Genomic DNA, 18,326 nt, shown 5'->3' with positions numbered 1-18,326 from the left:
AATACTGTATGGATAACTAAATGGTGCTTATAATAATGTATGGAGAACTATGTGGCGCACATAGTTCTGTATGGAGGACTATGTAGTACCTATAATAATGTCTGGAGGACTTTGTATTGCTCATAATAACTAAAGTTGCCCGCTGGGACTCTTTTACCCGGGGCTCAGGAAAACCTTGAGCCTGCCCTGATCCTGATATATATGTTATCTATCCTGTTATATGTTCACATCCCTGGCCCCATCCTGGTATACATGTTGCTTATCCTGGGCCACATCCTTGTATATTTGTGTTATCCTGGGACACAACCTGGCATTTATTTCCCTTATCCGTAGCCCCATCCTGGTATATATAGCACCCATCCTGCTATATATGTTCCTTATCCTGCCTTGGCTACATCCTGGTATATATATATAAACCTTACTGGTATTTGTCCCTTATTGTGGGCCCCATCTTGGTATCCATATCCCCCATCTTCATATATGTCCCTTATCTTGGGCATCATCCTGATACATATATATCCCCCATCCTGGTATATGTTCCCCATTCTGCTGCAGTTCTTTAATGCAAAGAAAAAAAAAGAAACCATTATACTCACTTTCCCTCCACTTCCGTTTTTCCTCTTTTGAAGCTGGCAACTGACTTCAGCGTGCAAGTGATGGGTCTCTGCTCCAAAATACACTTCAACTGAATGTGCGTCCGAGGATAAGTACTGGACTTTGAGTTGGATAATGATGACAACTTATTATGGAATACCATGGTTAAATTCACAACTCAAAAAGTGCATGTGACAAATTACTCCCTTCAGGACTCAATGGGGTCACTTGCCAGTTTAGATTAGAGTCAGAGCAAGAAGGCATCTTTACAGGCACTCACCAACTTGCAAACATAAGAATACACTATGTAGAGCAATGATTAGTGATGATTGAATAGTGAAATATTCGTATTCAGGAAAATCAGCACAAATAATTTTTAATATCCGTGTATTGGTACCGAATAACAAATCCAATGCAAGTCAATGGGAAAGCCAAATATTTTTCTTCTGGACCCAACAAACAGGTCTTGGGGCATGAGAAAAAGCTGAAATGGATGGGAAAGAGCTAAAACTAAATGGGAACAGCATGGAGAAGATGTCTGCATACCTTTCTGACTCACATATGGTATCTGGGAATAAAGTTGGCAGACTATTGCGCCGGTTTTATGGATTTTTAAAAAGATCTACCAAACCCCAAAACATTTTTAAAGGGAAAAATGCTAAGAAACATTATATCCATCATAATTACATGTATGTAATGCAACTTTAAAAAAAATAAATTACATCTCCCCTTTAGCATATGTTCATACGGAGCATTTTGGCTCTATTTTTTACTTTCACATTTGTGAGGACTCTCACTCCTACATTTGGGAGGACACTCCCTCATACCAAATAATTAGCAAGATAGTAGAATACATATTCCCCATTCCTTTACAATGCCATTTCAAACATGCTCATTAGAATTTTGGGCTTTGCCTGCCACCACCACCGTGTCCACCGCTATGTCATTATGCGGCCCTCGCTGACAATAAGCAGAGTGCCAGCAGGTGCCATGAAATTTGAGTTTGGTAAGGGCCCTCAGTTGGCCCTGTATCAAACATTTGGGAGAGCTCTCACTTCTACATTCAGGAGGTCCCTCCCTCATGCCAAATAGTTAGCCAGAGAGTGGAATACATATTCCCCATCAATTAACAATGCCATCTAAAACATGCCCATTTGAATTTTTGGCTTTGCCTGCCACCACTACCATGTCCACCGCCATGTCATTATGCGGCCCTCGGTGACAACTAGCAGAGGGCCAGCAAGTGCTGTGAAACCTGCGTTTTGTAAGCTACCCAGTTCATTTTTTCCACCGGATCCCAATGGAACAACTGCCATAGCGACTGAAGCCATTGTAAGGTGAATATACATAGTAACATAGTTAGTAACATAGTAACATAGTTAGTAAGGCCGAAAAAAGACATTTGTCCATCCAGTTCAGCCTATATTCCGTCATAATAAATCCCCAGATCTACGTCCTTTTACAGAACCTAATAATTGTATGATACAATATTGTTCTGCTCCAGGAAGACATCCAGGCCTCTCTTGAACCCCTCGACTGAGTTCGCCATCACCACCTCCTCAGGCAAGCAATTCCAGATTCTCACTGCCCTAACAGTAAAGAATCCTCTTCTATGTTGGTGGAAAAACCTTCTCTCCTCCAGACGCAAAGAATGCCCCCTTGTGCCCGTCACCTTCCTTGGTATAAACAGATCCTCAGCGAGATATTTGTATTGTCCCCTTATATACTTATACATGGTTATTAGATCGCCCCTCAGTCGTCTTTTTTCTAGACTAAATAATCCTAATTTCGCTAATCTATCTGGGTATTGTAGTTCTCCCATCCCCTTTATTAATTTTGTTGCCCTCCTTTGTACTCTCTCTAGTTCCATTATATCCTTCCTGAGCACCGGTGCCCAAAACTGGACACAGTACTCCATGTGCGGTCTAACTAGGGATTTGTACAGAGGCAGTATAATGCTCTCATCATGTGTATCCAGACCTCTTTTAATGCACCCCATGATCCTGTTTGCCTTGGCAGCTGCTGCCTGGCACTGGCTGCTCCAGGTAAGTTTATCATTAACTAGGATCCCCAAGTCCTTCTCCCTGTCAGATTTACCCAGTGGTTTCCCGTTCAGTGTGTAATGGTGATATTGATTCCTTCTTCCCATGTGTATAACCTTACATTTATCATTGTTAAACCTCATCTGCCACCTTTCAGCACAAGTTTCCAACTTATCCAGATCCATCTGTAGCAGAATACTATCTTCTCTTGTATTAACTGCTTTACATAGTTTTGTATCATCTGCAAATATCGATATTTTACTGTGTAAACCTTCTACCAGATCATTAATGAATATGTTGAAGAGAACAGGTCCCAATACTGACCCCTGCGTTACCCCACTGGTCACAGCGACCCAGTTAGAGACTATACCATTTATAACCACCCTCTGCTTTCTATCACTAAGCCAGTTACTAACCCATTTACACACATTTTCCCCCAGACCAAGCATTCTCATTTTGTGTACCAACCTCTTGGTTGGTATAATAAAGAAGTTGGAGGAGCTGTATGATCAAAGTCAGTAAATTGGATTCTACCAGACACCAAAAGCATTAGAATTACATTCTGAATACAGTGTATGCAAGCGAGGGCTTGTATTGTAGTCAGTCTGCCGGGCCTGAAACCCATGTCAGGAAAACATACAAGCCTCATTTACTTGGAAGCAGCCTCCTCAAGGCGAAAGAGACAGGAGTGCCATTGACCAATCGGCACAATCCTATGCATTTTCTATTGGTTTAATAAATAGCGTATCTTTATCTAGCAGTTGTGTAACTGGCGCAATGCCTGCAGAGATAAACGTGACTATTTATCTCTAATTTTCGTGAGTCTGCTGTTGCTGTATGTAATAAAGCTGTTATCTTAAAAAAATTGGTACACATTGTTAGATATATTGAATTTGTACATAACACCTCTGTGAGGGTACTTGTCAAAAATAAAGAAAATAATTTTTTTTCATAAGCATAAAGCATTCAATATGAGAAAGGTTGACGTTAAGGGACGTGGATGTGGTGGTGCCCGCTGTTAGGGCTAGCGGAACGCACCAAATAATTAGAGAAAAGGAATAAGGTACGTTCGCAGCCCGGGGTCCACCGTGGAGATGGAACCTGCTGCTAAGCAATGATGGACTATATGGCGGTACAATGAGGATACACACATGGGTTAGCTTCACCCTGTGTGAAAGAAGCGAACCCTGTTGCATCACAGGGCCGCAGTACCGCACGTAACAGAAATAATAATTAAGTAACACGAGAGTGTATGCGGTGCCGCACTGGCGGACGCCACTAACCACCCAGACTTGGGTTTGGAAAGCGCGGTGACAGCGCACGGTGCCGCACTGGCGGTCACAGTAATAGACGCTGTTTGTGTACCAGTGTTGGTAACAAGTCGTGTGCTAGATTACAATCATCCTCCTTACGCGAGCATTCAAACACAAGGAAGGGGATGATTAAAGAGCGACTTTCACTCACAACACACACACATAAACAAGTGTATACAAGGATTGCGGCCAGTGGCGTATCTAGGGGGGGGGCAGCCGGGGCATTTGCCTCGGGCACAGCCGGCAGGGGGGCGCAGTCGGGCCACCTAATTCGGCGGTCCGCAGTGTCTCCCTCGGTGGCTGCATTCTGCCGCCCCCCGCACTGGGAGTCAGCTGTTCTCTGTGCCGACTGTCAAGCTGACAGCCGGCACAGAGAAGCTGCAGAGTGCCGGCTCCCAGTGTGTGCAGAGGGGGAGGGGAGCCCCTGCAGAGTGGCTGCGTCAGGCAGGGAGAAATCCCTGCAGCTCCACTGCCCAGCCGCACGATCTGTCTTCTTCCTGCTTCCTCTCACACAGACGCGCCGCTGGATGACGTCATCATTCAGCGGCCGGCTGTGTCAGAGGAAGGCGATGGAGCTGCTGCGCAGAGCGCGAGGAGAGGTGAGAGGAGTGTGTGTATGTGTGTGTGTATGTGTGTGAATGTGTATGTGTGTGTGTGAATGTATGTGTGTGTGTGAATGTGTATGAATGTGTGTGTGAATGTGTGTGTGTGTGAATGTGTATGTGTGTGAGTGTGTGTGTGTCTCAGTATTGTGTGTGTGTGTGTATCGCGCTGCAGGGGAATGTGCAGAGAAGTGAATGGTGTGTGTGGGGGGGAGGGGAATGATGGGGCTGACAGGGGGCATATGCCCTTGGAGGGGGGGGGGGGGGCGCCAAAATGAATTCTTGCCCCGGGTGCCAGAAACGCTAGATACACCTCTGATTGCGGCCATGCAAACCTTTTATAGCTGCAGCAAGTTCAGGACCTTCCTAGAGGACCAATGAGAACTGCTACAGTAACTGAGCAACTTCAGGACCTTCCTAGAGGACCAATAGGAGCTACTTCAGTACCTGAGCATGTGACCCCAGACCTCCACTAAGAGGTCTTCCCTTGGGCATGCTCAGAAGGGGAAAAGCAGGACTAAGTCCCAGAGACGTCTGCTCGCCACTGATCAGTACAGGCTACAATGGCAAAGCCTGGAAAGGCAGCAGTAACCCTTTGCACAGAATCAGACTGAGCGAGACGCTGGGACCGACGTCTCTTATGAGCAGGCTCCACTGCGGCTGATGCAGAATGAGAGACCGCAGCAGACATGGTTCGAGATTCCCCCTGTGCAGCGGTGGGAACTCAACTCCTAACACCCGCCAAGGTCGTGTTGCAGTTCAAAAGGTGACTGGATCTCGTTCTAGCTTCTTGTCAAAATGTGGTCAGCGCGATACACCACTGACGAACCCAGACAATTGTCAGGATGTTGTGGGTTGCATGGCAAACAAAGGCTCCAGTGTGTTGACAAGCAGCACCACAAAGTCTTCCACACGGTCCAGTCTCCGTAGCCAAGAGGCTGGACCTCTGAATCCTCAATCTGGTCCTCCTTCCTCCTACCATCAACAGTCCCAGGAGACATATGACCCCAACGCTGGCCACTCTGAGGAACTGTTTATGTTCCCTTGTAATTTGTCAGGCCTCTCAACGTGCACCATTTAAGAGGGTCATGAGGAGGTGGAGTGCATTGATGTCCAAACATTTGAGCACCCACGGCCAGGAGAAAGCCACGTTGGGGAAGGTCAATTCATGTCTGAAGAAGTGAAGGATAATCATGATGCACAGTTGCCATAAGGTCAGCCTAAAATCGCAACTCAGAAAGAGGATTAGATGGAGGAATTGGAAAAAGACGTGGTCGATGATGAGACCACGGAACCAACCTGGCACGCCTAGTGAGCACAGCAGTGCAGACAGGGATTGGTCCGTAGCACAAAAACAGGCAAGAAGAGGTAGTGGTTTGACCAGATGGAGAACTCTGTCAACTGTTCCACAGAGCCTCCCACACTCGGCTAGATAAAAGGCCAATGGTGCATTGTTCCCCTGTATGGCAGTTTTTTTTCTGAAATTCCTTCAGACAAAACAACTGTAATTTGCATTATTGGCCAAACCAAACTAAGAAGAGGCAAGAACACTGCCAACCTGATCACCACCAGCATGCAAAAGCACATGGCAGCCAAGCACCCCAGTAGATCGGCAGAATGCCTGGGTACAAAATCTGTGTTTGATGATGAAACCACTGCTCCTTCCGCTATGTTATGGCCTTCCCAATCTGCTGTCCATGAAGCAGGTGCTGATGCCTCCTGCCTACAACCTGCAATTGCACAGACACAACAGTCAGCAACCATGTAGAGTTCGTTGTCCCAGCGCAGCATTCACTTGTCCCTTCCACAGACGTTTAGCAGAAAGAAGAAATATTGACCCAGCCACCCACAGGCCAAAACGCTAAACACTCACATAGCCAGATAGGTAGCCCTTGAAATGTTGCCGTTTCGACTTGTGTTAATTGAGTCTTTCCGCGACCTCTTGGCGGTAGCAACCCCACGGTACTTGATTTCCATCCGACACTATTTTTACCGGTGTGCTGTCAATGTGTTACATAAGCAGTCATGTTACACAATATCAGCCATGCTGTGGCTAACGCAGTGACAGGGAAGATCTACTTTACCACACGTGGACAAGTTCTTGTGGACAGGGATGCTACGTTTCCCTTATGGCAGACTGGCTGCACCTGGTGGAGTCTGGGACAGAGTCAGAGGTTGGGACATCACACATCTTACCCACATCAAGAATAGCGGTCCCAACTTCCATCAGGGTTTCAGTCTCCTCATATTACAGTTCCCGTCTCTCCTCCTCCTCCTCACTGAAAGTAGCCTCCCCATCTCTCCAGCTGGGAGGTCTGCAACACTGTCTAGGCAAAGCGGCAGCACGCTCTGCTAAAGCTCATCTGTTTAGGTGATAAAGCTCACAACACAGCCGAGGTGTTGAAGGTGATAATAGAACAGACCAATCAGTGGCTCTCCCCAGCTGAAACTGTGCGATAATGGGTGTAACTTAGTGGCAGCTTTAAAGCTCGGCAAGCTGGTAAACACGTTCCATGCATGGCCCACGTGATGAACTTGGTTGTACAGTGTTTTTTAAAAACACACCCTGACTGGCTGGGCCTACTTGCCAAGGTACAGTGTGTCAGCGCATATTTCCAAAACTCATCTCAGGCTCTTGGCAGAGTAGCTTTGCTGCAGCAGCTCTTTAATTTGCTTTTCCACTGACTGATCTGTTACCTGCCCACAGGCTACAATTCGATCTTTAATAATAATAAAAAATATTTTAATTTCTATAGCGCCAACATATTCCGCAGCACTTTACATTTTAGAGGGGACTTGTACAGACAATAAAAGACATTACAGAATAACAATAATCACATGAACAACAGATACCAAGAGGAATGATGGCCCTGCTTGCAAGCTTACGCTCTATGAGGAAACAGGGGAGACACGAAATGTGGATGGTAACAATTGCTTTCATTGTTCTGACCAGCCATAATTTAAGAAACTGGGTGTTCATGTAATGCTGCATGAACCAGTTACCAACCAGTATGTGTAAATGTACAGACACAGAGGGCTATTAAATGCATAAAGCATATGAGAACAAGATGCAATGATCCTGGTCATGAAGAAAATTTGGAATGGGCAACACAGGGATAGTTAGATAAAAGTGTTGAGGCAGTAGACGGTTCATATGTTGGCAAGGCTTAGTGAGCAGCAGAGAGCAGTGTCTGAATTCCAGCTTCTCAATGCCTGTCAGAGTAACACTCAATCCCCACACATAACAACTGTCAAGTGGGTGTGGATTGATAACATTTCTGAGGTTCTTCAAAACTTTGAGTACTGCACCAAGATGGTGAGCGCGGATGACTTTATTATCAGCGTAACCATCCAGCTGCTCTGTCTATTAAAACGTTTGCTGCAGAATCTCAAAGAGGAAGCAGTGAATGCCGAGCAGGTGGCTATGGAGCAAGATTTTACAGTGGCTGATACCACACAGTCCAGCCTCACACAAGTCTCTCAAGTCACATTGGGTGATGATGAGGAACAAGAGGATGAGGATGAGGTGGAACAGGAGTTTTTGGTCTGCGCTACAGAGGGGACTCCCAATCTCAGCTTCTTGCCTGTCCAGAATGGATGGCCTGAAGAGGAGAAGGAGGAAGAGGCTATGCATCCAGAGGAGGAGAGGATGGTTAGTGTTCTTCCTGGTGAGGACTCTATGTAGTCTACCACACATGGCAGTGTTCATGTCCAGATGCCTTTCCCAAGACTCATGTGTGAAACACATTTTCTCCAACATGAAATACTGGCTGTGCACCTTTCTTGACCCACGGTACAAGGAGAAATTTGCTTCTCTCATGTCGGAGGCAGACAAGCCATTTTCAGTGCATGTATGCCAGAGGGTCGTTTTGGAAGACTTGCTAAAAAGATTACCCTTAGACAACGCTGCTGGCAGAGGTACTGACTTTTTTCACCCACAAGGATTACAGGGGAGGGCCACACACACCAAGTGCAACTCTGGGGAAGCGGAATGTTTACCTACTGACACATTTTCATGAGACCGTCACATCAGCAAGGGCTATCTGTGGGTGTAACTATGATGTGGAGGGAGAAGTTGATCAAGATGGAGTAGGACTACTTAAGTGACCATACTGGCATCCATCCTTATTCTTCAGTGTCCTTTAACTATTGGTTGTTCAAGCCCCACATTTGGCCCAACCTCTCCTTCTACACCTTGGAGGTGCTGCCATGCCCTGCTGCAATGTGCAGTCTGAGCGGGTTTTTAGTTTGGCTGGTGCAATTATAACGGATAGGCGCACACGCCTGTCAATGGAAAATGCAGACAGGCTGATTCTTCTAAAATTGAACAAGGGCTGGATTTCTGGCAATTTGTTAAGTCCTACGGATGACAGCAACGTAGCGTAAAAGCAGCCCAAATGTTTTTTTTAGAAGTTGTCTTAACATCCATCCCTTCCATCCAAACCCGATTATGTTCAGGAAATCATCTCCTCCTCCTCCTGCAACAAGTACTTAGTGGTCATCTATGTTTACCCCATGTGGCTAATACTTTGTGAAAAATTGGCCCATTGTGCAATGGTGAAACTTGTACTCTCTATCGATTCCCTTGCTGACACACTGCAACAGTGGAGTAATGAAGATTATTGTCCCTGCTAAATTGTCACGTAAGTTTATCTGTAACCGGATTGCACCAGTCGCACAACTGCTAGATAAAGACACGCTATTTTTTAAACCAATAGAAAATTTTGATTTTTTTTTTTCAATCGTCTTGCTGACACATTCCAGATGCGGACGATTGAAGATTATTGCCCCTGCTAAATTGTCACATACAATTATCTCTACCCAGATTGTACCAGTCGCACAACTGCTAAACAAGTATTAGTTATTTTAAGTGGTAAATAGCAGAGAGCTGAAGCATGTACTTGCAGTGATCAGAACACCCAGATGCCTGCCTGCCTTTCATCCACCCTCCCTCCCTCCCTGCTATTAAATCTCTCCCTACTAAATGCCCACTTTACAAACAAAAACAAGTAATGTTACAGTCTTCATCTCTTAAAAGAGCTTTTTGGAATGGATAAACGCTCAGTATAAACTCCTATCACTCTCCCTACGCTCTTTTCACTGTCCCTACGCTGAAAATACACCCTCCCTAGGGTGTTTCTGGCTGCAATGTGCGCAAGATGGTGCCGACAGCCTGTAAATAGTCCTTATGAAGCTGGAAGGCCTACCAGTCACAGTAATGCCACACCAAAGATGGCATCGGCATTACTGTGATTGGTAAGCCAGCCCAGCATGTTCATTGGCTGCCGATAAAGCGTCATGCTGGACAGATCACTCGAATATATGGAGGCGAATATCTAATTATTCTCCAAGTAACGAATAGCCCGAATACTGTACTATTCTTGTGAGTAACGAATAGTGCCGAATGTATTCGCTCATCACTAGCAATTATAATTGCAACATAACTACAATAAAATCAGTTACCCGTTGTCGAAAAACTTTGCACAAACTAGTCGTATAAAAAACAACGTTATGCAATTTGTTGTGTATGTCCATAAGAGAAAAAAATTACAGGATTGACATTGAACCACAAACTAGGCTTCTTCAATATGAAAAGAGCTGAGTGTGAGTTTTCTTTGCAAGGTCATACAGAGTTGAAGGGATAAAAAATAAAATAGGACCTCTTTTTGGAGACAGATATCACTACCACCCCTAATCATATGGGAGTGGAGAACGTGGTGCACATGTTGTTATCGTTGATTCTATGCATGGTGCGCCGTTGGATATTTGTAGAAACAACTTACACATCAGTTCTCTTTATCACAAAAAGTATTTCAGCCTCCTAAAAGTAAGACATTGGGTAGAACTTGAGCATTTGAGAATACCAATAATAACAGTAATTGGTTAAACTACCCAACGCAGCATCTAATGTTCAACTCACTGATTACCAAATTGTGATTAAAACCCTGCATCATCAAAAGCAACTATGTCTCGCTCACACAAGATGAATAGCACTTAACTAACTGAAAGTTATCCAAAAAAAGAAAAAAAAGATAGAATGAGGAACAAATTGAAAGATACTAGATTCCATGGAAACATCTTACAAAACCCAAACATTTTTGGGTAGGCATTTACATTTGAAAAATCTCAACAAATGTCTTTCAGAGCACAATAATCGTAATTAATCTCAGATGCTTATAACCATGCATCAGTGGAGCTAAACCTACAAGAGGTTCCAAGCATCTTGAATTTGATGGTTAGTTCAATGTATACATTATTCTCGAAGTGCCGCAGGTGGTAAAATGGTGATTAAAAAGCATAGCAGATGTGCCTAGCATCGCTGCCATCTCAGTGCTTCATACTTTTGCAGCATTTGTGAAAAAATAGTACTTTATTATTAAAAGAGTGCCATCTGGCACCAGATTTAATGGATAAGAAAACATGCTAAGCTCTTATAAATTTGTGGTATAGTGGAAATTTATCATTTCATTTCACATTGCTCCAGAATCTGCATAACTGAAATTGTGTAAAAATTCCCCCTATAGTTCAGCTTTTTCTCTGCACATCCTTCAATGTCTTAGCATTCAAATCAATTCCATGTGTGAATCAAACGTGATATGCTATAGGGCTGCAGCACTGTTCTCTTTCTCAGCCTGCAAACCTATGCGATTACATCAGCAGGTTCCCTGGGCTATATTACTTTCTCCCCGTCCCCATCATGTCATTATCTGTCAGTGGGTGCTGTTTCTATACAGTAATTTTTCTTAGCAGTTGGACAAAGTACAGCCACACTGGAGACTCACATTGTGGTATGAAAACTTGGCCCCCTGAGGAAGCCCACGCGAAACGTGCATTGGGGCTGCGTTCAACCTCGTATACGGACCTACTCGGGTGAGATATAATCTTAGCTATACTGATATACATCACACTGGGTTCTGGATACTGAACATTGGGCCACAGTTGTGGTGATTTATGCGGTTTTTTACCCTGGATCTCTCCTTATAGCCAGTGTTAGATGGTGATATACACATTATGCTATACACCCATGGTCCTTTTTACACTATGTAAACTTGGTTGTTTTCTGTCTGTGTCCTTCACATTTTTTAACTTGTTTGTCCTTGGTATATTCTTGTATATTATATTGTACTTTTATGTCACATGCTTTTATATTTACTACTAATAAATAGTTGACTTTATTTATGGGTGGTTTGGTACTCCTGTTTCTCTTTTGTTTATATCCTTGTTGGAGTATGTTGCATACTTGGTTTTGACAGTACGTATTTTATCATTTTTCTGGGTATTTTTACTCATTGTATGAAAACTTGCAGTAGAACTTTTCTGTAATAGCCATTCTGATCAGAAATATGTTGGCAACTACAAGAACCATTTTGGTTCCAATTGTTGAAGGAGTGTATTTTTATTGTCAACACAGAAAGTTGTTATTTGGAGAGATAGCTGTAAACCAGGAAAAGTGCTGGGACTTCGGCTTACCGGCTTGGAGAGAATGAGATACCCAGTGGTCAGTATTGGCACCAGTCAGTGCAGTTACATTTCAGGTCCCCAGTCAACATGTAGGAGACACGCCATAGACTCAGTCGCCCCTCTCATGCATGGCAAAGTGTGACGAATCAATAGGCAATCCTGGCACAACAATCTCACCAAAAAACTTTGACAAGCATCCAGAGTCGCGGAGCGGCGTTGGAAGAAAACACACCTGCCAGATGACTTCACTGCTTTCAAACAAGCTACACTTGCCTTCAAATTAGCCCTCACCTCTGCTAAACAGACCTATTTCACAAACTTTGTATCTTCATTATCCTACAAACCAAAACAGTTGTTCAGCACATTTAACTCTCTCCTTCACCCGCCACTGCCACCACCAACTTCGACCAAACAAGGCAAACCTTTACTGCTCCACCCCAACCACTCCATATACCAGACCTCTGCCCTTCCCTAATAACCTCCATCTCCAACATCACTGAAGGAGAGCTTACTCACCTCCTTTCCAAATCACACCTCACCACCTGTGCACTTGACCGCATCCCTTCCCAACTGCTCCTCAACCTCACTAACACGCTCATTCCAGCCCTAACCCATCTCTTCAACCTATCTCTTTATTCTGGTACCTTCTCCTATGCCTTCAAACATGCCACCATCACACTCATCCTCAAAAAAACAAACCTTGACCCAACTGCTATGCCCAGCTATCGCCCCATATCACTGCTCCCATTTACTTCAAAACCCCTTGAGCAGCATGCTCAACTTTTCTCCCACCTCTCATCTAACTCTCTCCTTGACAACCTCCAATCTGGCTTCTGACCCCACGACTCCATCGAAACTGCCCTGACCAAAATTACTAATGACTTACAGCCAAAGCTAACAAACAGTTCTCCATCCTCCTCCTTCTCGACCTGTCCTCTGCCTTCGACACAGTCAACCACTGCCTACTGCTGCAGATTCTCTCTTCCCTTGGCATCAAAGACCTTGCCCTGTCCTGGATTGCCTCATACCTTTCCAACCGCACATTTAGCATTTCCCACTCCCACACTACCTCCTCATCCCGCCATCTCTCGGTCAATGTCCCTCAAGGCTCTGTCCTGGGGCCCCTACTTTTTTCCATCTATACCCTTGGCCTAGGACAACTCATAAAATCCCATGGCTTCCAGTACCACGTGTATGCTGATGACACTCAGATCTACCTCTCTGGCCCAGATGTCACCTCTCTGCTGTCCAGAATCTCAGAGTGTCTATCAGCCATATCCTCCTTCTTCAACTCTCACTTCTTAAAACTCAATGTAGACAAAACTGAACTCATCATCTTTCCTCCATCTCGCGCATCTCCCCTACCCGATCTATCTATTATGATAAATGGCATCACGCTCTCTCCCGCACCTGAAATCCGCTGCCTCAGAGTAACTCTCGACTCTGCCCTGCCCTTCAAACCACAGGTCCAAACTCTTGCCACCTCCTGTTGCCCCCAATTCAAAAATATTGCTAGAATCCATCCCTTTCTTAGCCCTCAATCTACTTAAACTCTTGTGCATGCCCTCATCATCTCTCGCCTCGATTACTGCAACACCCTCCTCTGTGGCCTCCCCTCTAACTCTCTTGCACCACTGCAGTCTGTCCTCAACTCTGCTGCCCCAATAATCCACCTCTCTCCTCACTACTCCCCTGTTTCTCACCTCTGCAAATCCCTCCACTGGCTCCCAATTCCCCAACGAATCCAGTTCAAACTACTAACACTGACCTACAAAGCCATCCACAACCTGTCCCCTCCCTATATCATTGAAATAATCTCCCAATATCTTCCCTCACGTAATCTTCGATCCTCCCATGACCTCCTTCTCTCCTCAACACTTATTCGCTCCTCACACAAACGCCTCCAAGATTTCTCCCGAATATCCCCCATCCTCTGGAATTCCATGCCCCAACATGTCCGATTATCCACCACCCTCAGATCCTTCAGATGGAACCTGAAAACCCATCCCTTCAGGAAAGCCTGTATCCTGTGATAATCATTCTGCCGCCTCACCACCACCAGAGCTGCTGCACCCCCGGCCTTCTGTCTCTTCCCCATTATCCCGTAGAACGGAAGTCCGCAAGGACCAGGTCCTATCCCCTCTGCACCAGTCTGTCATTGTAAATTTGTTTACTGTAAACAATATCTATAATTCTGTATGTAACTCCTTCTCATGCACAGCACCATGGAATTCATGGTGCTATATAAATAAGTAATAATAATAATAGGAGACAAGGATCTTAAAACCAGCAAACTTATCTATACCATTTAACAACTTCCTTCATGCCATTATTCCTACACATGATCATAAACACGACTTATCTTGTACATTCCATCTGTTCTGGAACTCCCTCATTAAACTTAGTTCTTCCCATGAACATATAACCCAGCCTAAAGTATCCCAAAACCAAAATTCCAACGCTGCCTATACCAGAGATATTTAAAGAAGCAAAGTCAGCAGAATACAGTATTTGACCCCTAATTAAAGATATAAGTGCAAAGCGCTTTTAATGCTTATTACTTCATACATTTCTAGTAGGATTTTGTTGGAGCATTTTTCAAAAACTCTGGGCAATGACAGCTTCTGCGCAGGGGAGATAGCTCACTGAGAGAAGAATGACTTGTCAATCAACTTAGGCAGAGAAATATAGAAGCTCTGGTGAGTGAAGTCACACCCTGATGCACTTGAGAATAAAACTTAAAAAATAGATTTCTCAATGAAAATTATTCTACTAGAAAAGCATAAATGCAATAAGCGTAAAAAGAGCTTTACACTGATACCTTTAGTTAGGGATTGAATATCTTGCTTGCAGATTTTCTTTAACCCTTTAAGCTTCCAAACCTATGGTATTTTCACCTTCATGACCAGGCCAAATGCTACAATTCTTACCAGTGTCACTTTATATGGTAATAAATATGGAACACTTCATGGACGGATCCCACTGGTTCTTTTTCGTGACATATTACACTTCATGATGGAGATAAAATTTGTTCGATATGACTTGCGTTTATTTGTGAAACAATCGGAAATTTGAAGAAAATTTTCACAATTTTCAAACTGTTAAGGTAATTTTAAGCCCTTAAACCACAGTTATGACACACAAAAAGTTAAATAAAAGTTAATAAATAGCATTTACCATAGTCTACTTTATACGAGCACATTTTTTTAAATATAATTTTCCTCTGTGAGAAAGTTAGGAGTGTGAAAAGTTGACCAGCGATTTCTAATTTTTGCAACAAAATTTACAAAACTATTTTTTTAGGGACCACATCACATCTGAAATGACTTTGAGGGGGCTATATGACAGAAAACACCCAAAAGTAAGACCATTCCAAAAAATGCACCCATCAAAGTACTCAAAACCACATTCAAGAAGTTTATTTACCCTTCAGGTTCTTGACAGGAATTAATAGAATGTGGAAGGAAAAAATTAACATTTAGCTTTTTTTTCACAAAAAAATTACTTTAGACCCATTTTTTTTATTTTCACAAGGATAGACCCATCAAGGAATGTATCTAGATGTGTGGTGAGCATCTTAAACCCCCAGGTGCTTCACAGAAGTTTATACTGTAGAGCCGTCAAAATAAAAAAATCAAATTTTTTCCAACAAAAATATTCCTTTAGCCCAACATTTTTTTGGATAAAATGGACCCCAAAATATGTTGTGCAATTTCTCCTAAGTATGCCAATACCCCATTTGTGGGGAAAAAATACTGTTTGGTGCATGGCAGGGTTCAGAACTAATGCCTTTTGTCCTTTGGAGCACAAAATTGGATGGAGTCATTACTAGATGCCATGTCGTGTTTGGAGAGCCCCTGATGTGTCTAAACAGTGGAAAACACCCACAAGTGACACCATTTTAGAAACTAGACCTCTCAAGGAATGTATCTAAATGTTCGGTGAAAACTTTGAACCCCCAGTTACGTCACAGAAATTTATAACGTAGAGCCGTAAAAATAAAAAAAATATTTTTTCCCCACAAAAATGTTCTTTTAGCCCTAAGTTATTTAATTTAATAAGGGTAAGAAGGGAAAACAAACCCCAAAATACATTGTGCACTTTCTCCTGCGTATGCCGATACCCCATATGTATGGGAAAACTACTGTTTGGGTGCACGGCAGGGCTCCTAAAAGAAGTAGTAAGGTTTTCTGTTGCGTTTTAAGAGCAACTGATTTTCCTACACAGTAGAAACCCCCCACAAGTGACCCCATTTTGGAAACTAGACCCCTCAAGGAATTTATCTAGACATGTGGTGAGCACCTCGCACCAGAATTTTACAAGGTTTATCTGTGAAAATGAAAAAAAAAATATTTTTTTCTGACAAAAATATTGTTTTAACACCAAAATTTCTTCATTTTCTCCTGATTTCACCGATACACCATATGTGGTCAAAAGGGAAGAAGCGCCATATTGAAGTTCAGATTTTGCTGGAATGGTTTGAGGGTACTATGTCACATTGACAGAGACCCTGAGATGCCATAACAGAAAACTCTGATAAGTGACTCCATTATACAAACTACACCCACAATAAATTAATCAAGGCGTGCAGTGATCATATTGACACCACATGTGCCTCATAGAGTTTTATACCATTGTGCGGTCACGAAAGAATAATTACATTTTTACCACTATAATGTTTTAGCCCCAAGTTTTTTATTTTTCTAAAGGCAAATGGGAAAAAAATGGACCTCAGTTTGTTGTTATTTTCAACTGAGTGCACCAATACCCTACGAGTAATCGGGAAAATTTTCTGGCACAGTGCAAAAAGAAGCCATTTTATAGTGCAAATTGTACGGTTATGGTTTGCTGGTGCCATGACTCACTGGGGGAGTCCTTGAGGTGCCAGAACAGCAGAACCCCCCATAAGTGACCTAATTTTACAAACTACACCTGTCAATGAATTCACATAGAGGTGCAGTGATCATACTGACACCACAGGTGTGTCACAGAATTTTATACCATTGGGCAGTGAAGAAAAAATAATTGCATCTTTACCATCAAATTTTAGTTTTACATTAATTATACACTTTCACAAGGGGAAATGGCACCAAAATTTGTACTGAATGTAGAAATACCCCATATGTGTCTGTAGAGTACTGCTTAGCCATACGGCAAGACTCGTGAGGGAGGTTTGCGGACTCCATATACAGAGCCCCTAAGTACTGGAAGAGCAGAATCCCTTCTCAAGTGACCTTATTTTGGAAATTATACCCTTTTGGGAATTTATCTACAGTTGTAGTGACTATTGTGACTCCAACTGTGTTTTCCAGAAACATGCAGCAGTGGATGTTGCTCAGTGAAAATTGCAAATTGCCATTGCAGTGCCCAGTTTGTTGTAGTTCCCAGTACATTATGCCAAGCTCATGCTGCTGGTGACACACACCTGTAAATTAAGCGGCCTCTAATTGCTACAGAGCCTTTGTACTACCGGTAACCTGGAAGCCCAATATATTTCCATTAACAAATGACGGACCTGAGTGGTGACTTGCTTTTTTTGTGGATTGATTTGAAGCCTTTGTTGAGAAGATTTTACATAACATTTTGGATCAAATTTATCCTGCGCTCAGCACTTACTGTTGGGTTTCCATCTAAGTCTCCAAGTGACGTAATTAAAATAAAACCCCGGAGGGATCCATTCACTATACTGAGGCAGAAGAGTTACTCTGGACTTCATGTGGCCTACGTTCAGCAGTGTCCTTCTTTTCAGAAGTGCATAAAACTGTGGTGCACGGCGCTTTTATGCACGCCTAAAGAGACGGACCCCGCCGGTTCATAGGCCAGATGGTGTCCACAGTGCCTCCATCTGCCTCAGTATAGAGAATCTTCCACCGGGGGTTCCATCTGAATCACATATTTCAGAGATTTACACGGAAGCCCAGATGTAAGCGCTCAGCGTAGAGTGCAGGATTAATGTGCGCCAAGCCTTACTGCGATCTTTGGGAGAATTTAAAAAAAATCAACAGCAGGTGAAGAATTAAAAAAAAAATGTTTTTTACGCCGTTCCGCGTGCAGTATAAGTGATAAAACAACGTCATTCTTCAGGTCGATACCAGATTTATATATGGGTTTTATGTTTGGCTTCTGTCACACACTAAAAACGCTTTTTATTGCAAAAACATTGCCATATTTTAAGAGCTACAATTTGTACATATTTCAGCATACAGAGTCATGTGATGGCTTTTTTGCGTGACAAGTTGACGTTTTATTGGTACCATTTTCGGGCACATGACATGTTTTGATCGCTTTCTATTTTAATTTTTGGCAGACAGAAT

The sequence above is a fragment of the Ranitomeya imitator genome, chromosome 1 (genome assembly GCF_032444005.1).
Source record: "Ranitomeya imitator isolate aRanImi1 chromosome 1, aRanImi1.pri, whole genome shotgun sequence".
NCBI classification, from domain to species: Eukaryota; Metazoa; Chordata; class Amphibia; order Anura; family Dendrobatidae; genus Ranitomeya; species Ranitomeya imitator.
This window is presented reverse-complemented; position numbering follows the sequence as displayed.